This window comes from Mus pahari, chromosome 9 (genome assembly GCF_900095145.1).
Source record: "Mus pahari chromosome 9, PAHARI_EIJ_v1.1, whole genome shotgun sequence".
In the NCBI taxonomy this organism is placed as follows: domain Eukaryota; kingdom Metazoa; phylum Chordata; class Mammalia; order Rodentia; family Muridae; genus Mus; species Mus pahari.
Genome location: NC_034598.1, coordinates 22,114,241 through 22,119,505, shown reverse-complemented (window position 1 = coordinate 22,119,505; position 5,265 = coordinate 22,114,241).

The following is a 5,265-nucleotide window of genomic DNA, read 5'->3' as shown; positions in this document are numbered from 1 at the left end:
ACCCTCTTTCTCATCATGTCAGGCACTAGGCATACACATGATACACAAGCTTATATGCAGGCAAAACAATCATACATATGCAATAAAAATCAGTTAAAAACAACAGCGTTAGCTTGGGCTAATAGGAGATCCTAGATAAACAAACAAAACTAGTAAGAACCTTGTGAGGTCTTGAATACAATATTAGTGAGAAATTAAAAACCAAAACTACCGTGTGATCCAAGTAAATCACCCCTTGTTATACACCCAACAGAAACAAAGGCAGCATACAACAGAGTCACCTGCACACCCATGTGGGTCACACCCAGAATAGCCAAGTTAAAGAACCAGCCAAAGTTCCTGTCAGCAGAAGGCTCAATAAAGAACCCCTACTTCCCTATTCCTTCCCCTCCCTCAACACAAAATGAAGTAGTAGGACCCCCAAGAAGGAGAATAAGTCCTGATACCTGCAAGAAAAATGAATCAGTTACATGGTGTTATGTTCAGAGAAATAAGACAGAGACAGAGGAACTGGAGAGATGACTCAGTGGGTAAGAGCACTGACTGTTCTTCCAGAGGACCTGAGTTCAATTCTCAGGACCCACATGGTGGCTCACAACCATCAATAATGGGATTTGATGCCATCTTCTGGTGTGTCTGAAGAGAGTGACAGTCTATACATATACATTAAATAAATAAATAAATAAATAAATAAATAAATAAATAAATAAATAAATAGAAGTACTGTTTTTTAGGAAAAAAGGCAGACAGAAAGGCAATTATCTCGGTTTCTATCTTATCTGGAATCTAGAGTTTAAAAAATAAGCAAAATGGAGCAGTGCAGGGGGTGGCAAATGAAGGCAGAGGGAAGCTGAATGTGGTCACAGCCTGGCATGGACAGTTAATTTTTATTAATAATTATAAGAAAGGAACCAATTATATCAGTAACCATGGTATACCATGTTAAGTGTTGCAAAAGCATTAAAACTATTGTCTTGTGCTGGAGAAATAGCTCAGTGGTTAAGATCCCTGATTGCTCTTCCACAGGTCCTGAGTTCAATTCCCAGCAACCACATAGTGGCTCACAACCATCTGTGTTGAGATCCAATGCCCTCTTCTGGTGTGTTTGAAGACAACAGTGTACATACATACATAAAATAAAATATTTATTTAAAAAAATACAAAACAAAGCTTTTTTTTTTTTTAATCCTTTGGAATTTTTTGTTAAAAATAGGGTTTTTTTTTCATGCAATATATTTTGATTATGGTTTCCCTCCCCCAAATCCTCCAAGATCCACCCCACTTTCTCACCTACCCAAATCTTCATCCTTTCTTGCTCTCTCTCTCATTAGAAAACAAACAGGCATCTAAAGAGAAAAAGGGATAAAAGTAATAACAATATAAGATAAAATAAAAACAAGCAAACAACAACAAATAAATGGGAAAACAAAGAACCAAAGAAAAGGCACTAGAGCCACACACACTGGGACACACAGGTCCCACCAAAACACAAAATCAGAATCTGTAGTGTGTAAGCAAAAGTACTGTAGGGTAGGGGAAACAAAACAAACAAACAAACAAAACCCCAAAACACCCCAAGCTCAGACAAAGCATTATGGGCCAATAATCCTCCCAAAATACCACTGAGTTCACTTGACGCTGACCATCTACTGCAGAGCATGAGGCCTGGACTTGAGAATGGTTCACACACCCACTGAGACTCCATTAGAGAAAACTAAGCTCTTATTTGCAACTGGAGATAGCCATAACCAGTATGGTAGATATTGCCTGTAAACCCAGCACGAGGAAGTCTGTGAGTTGGGCCCTAGCCTGGACTACATCATGAGTTTCAGGCTAGCCTTGGCTACAGTGTAAGACCCTTTTTCAACCCAAACTCAAACCTGACCAAAAACTATCTATGGGAATATAATCTGTTCATATCAGAGAAGTTCATTGCTTTAGCTGATAAGGGGTGGGGGTCTCTGATCTTTGAGGGGAGAGGTCTCCGGCTTAGTTTAGTTAAAGGTATTTGATGGGATATGAGCTCTGGTCTGTACTCTAAAATGCAGCATCAACCATGGGGTCAGGAGTGCCTGCTGTTGGGCAGATCGCCCATTACCCAGGAGAGTTTCTGTGATTATTTTTTTATCGTCGGGACTTAGTATAGCTAGAGAAAAATCCTTCAGATTCCTGCTCTAAGGTTATAAGTCTGTCCACTGGCACTTTGGGGTCTCGATAGTTTGGTAGGGCTATTTAACTCATAGTGTAGCTGAGAAGAGAGAGGGAGTTTGTGGGGTGGGAGAGACAGAGAGAGCGAGACAGAGGAAGGAGAAGAGGAAAAAAGATGAGATTAAGAGAGTAGAGGAAGAAATGACAGTTCAACATTTGTGAAGTAAGATTAGGGCTCTGTGAAAAAAAAAGAATAATCATAGAAGAAAAGTATTCCAAATATCTTAAATGAGCAAGATTTTGGTGCACACTAATAATCCCACCACTCTAGGGGATGTGGCAGAAACAGTGAATTTGAGGCTAACCCGAAGTACATAAAAATAGTCTATCTCAAAAAATAGCCCACTAAAAGACAAAAAGGCCATGCCATCCCATGCCTTCAGTATCCTTAGTGAAAATGATTCTAAGTTTCATCCCTACAGACTGTCAAAATAGTACTCCAACTGAGCACTCAGACAACTGAGCACTCAGACAACTGAGCACTCAGACAACTGAGCACTCAGACAACTGAGCACTCAGACAACTGAGCCAGGAGGATTACTTGGAGTTTTAGGCTAGCCTAGTTGTATAGTGAGTTCCAGGCCAGTCTGGGCTACAAACAACTAAAAGGCAAGTATCAGGTGAAAATACATTTTTAAAGATTCAAGTTCTAAGGTCCCATGGTAGAAAGAGAGACTTGATTCCTATAAGTTATCTACACACACACACACACACACACACACACACACACACACACACACACACACACGTACATGCATGCACATACACATGCACGCACATGCATGCACATGCATACACACGCACACACATGCATGCACACACACACATACACAGAAAGAGAGACAGACAGGCAGGCAGATTAAAGAAACAAAAGGTAATATTTCTAAATTTAAAACAATCTTTAAATGTATTTAACACAGTTAGACCATATATAGAAAATGAAGAAAATAGCCCATGGGCAGGTGATCGCTTTTTCCCATCTGCCATCTGATAGCTGGTCAGCCATCTCTCTAATGAGTCACAGTGATTGTGTAAAGACAAACTTCCCCAAATCTACAATCCCAGCCCTAGTGAAAAGTCCGCACTATTTAGAAGGCTTACTCTGTTAAGTGTTGACAGCATTCGTGGAATATTTCTATAGGAAAGAGAAATAAAATAAGAAAGAAGTACATTCACCATCCTTTCTGAGAGTATAATCACTTGCTTTATGAAACTACATTTGTGATGAATAGTTAATAAAAACCATTAAGACATATAAGTGGTGTGTGTGTGTGTGTGTGTGTGTGTGTGTGTGTGTGTGTGTGTGTAAGATGATCTGCTTATGAGGTCAGAGGACAACTTACAAGAGTTGGTTTTCTTCCCCCACCATGTAGGTTCTAGGACTTGAAATCAGGTCCTCAGACTTAAAGGCATTTGCTTTCAACCAATGCGAGATCTTAGTTGAAAGCTATATACCCAACCATTTTCTGTTTTTTAAAGATAGTCCTGTATTGACAAGAAAACATTTGATCTCTCAGGAGTACAACATTCTAAACATTTGGCACCAGAAATCCCCATAAAGTACTGATTCTGTTCATCTCTGTAACCTTGTGAGATGTACAATATATTGAAGGCAGATCATAGATAGCTCATGCGACTACCTCTGTCACCAAAATGACATCAAGATCCTCAGGGGATTTCCACAGCTTGGAAAAGGATAAATTTTTTTTGTGTGGGTAGAGTGTGGGGGTTGCTTGTTTTCCTAGTAAGTACTTAATGTTGTAAGATTTCCGAATATTTGTTGACTAATCTGGATCTTTAATGTCAACAGAGATTAAATGTTCTTTTGCTGAGAATTGTTAAATCCATTTGATGCATTTCGTCTGTTTATGCCCTTCCACACCAGCACACAGAGGGATTTTGTTTGTGTGCTTCACTTTTTTTTAAAAAAGATTTATTTATTATGTAAGTACACTGTAACTGTCTTCAGACACACCAGAAGAAGACGTCAGATCTCATTACGGATGGTTGCGAGCCACCATGTGTTAGCTGGGATTTGAACTCAGGACCTTTGGAAGAGCAGTCAGCGCTCTTAACCCCTGAGCCATCTCTCTGGGCCCTGTGTTTTGCTTTTTTATATTATATTTTATTAAAAGGAGTGGGTGTTGGAGGACAACTTGAAAGAATGATTCTCTCCTTTCACCATGGAGAGCCTAGGACCAAATTCAGGATCTCAGATTCAGCCCCAAGCACCCATAACAACCAAGCCATCCCACTGTCCTGGATGTTCAGTTTTTAATAGATCTAGAACCAAACATATAGACCTAAAGTGTCTGGAAGAATGGATAGTAACATTTGCACCTCACAGTGAAGTACACCAAAAGTTTGAATGGATTAAAGGATGAGCAGAAGAGCCTGTTGTGGCTGGCCTGTAAGAAAACAAGCATAGCAGGTTTGGGTGGTAGAGTCTGTCAGCTCAATGCAAAGATGCTCCAAATTTTCTATTTGAAAGTGTTCGTATTAAAAACAGAAGGAAACTAAGGCATTTTTAATAGAAATATAACAAATTCTAATCTCATACATTACTTTAAATGTTCTCTAAAAATGAACCAGGTGTGGCGGCTCTGGTTTGTAATCCCAGCACGTGGGAGGCAGAATCAGAAACATGAGATATATATATATCTAATATATATATAATATATATTATATATAATATATATATATTATATATATATCTAATATATATATAATATATATATGTTGAGATATATATATAGATATATATATTTTATATATATATATCTAATATATATATAATATATATAGATAGATATATATATATATGTTGAGAGAGAGAGAGAGAGAGAGAGAGAGAGAGAGAGAGAGAGAGAATATCTCCACAGCTCCTTCAGTGGGAATGCAGAGCCTGATATAAACACACTAGTTACTACAGCAAAAATTCATTTTAAGCAGCTGTATCAAGCCAACCCAGTATTAAAAAGAGAGTGGTTTAGTAGGAGAATTGTAATGTAATAGAGTGGAATCTAGTTTACCATAATTCTCTTGGCTAAAGAAGGA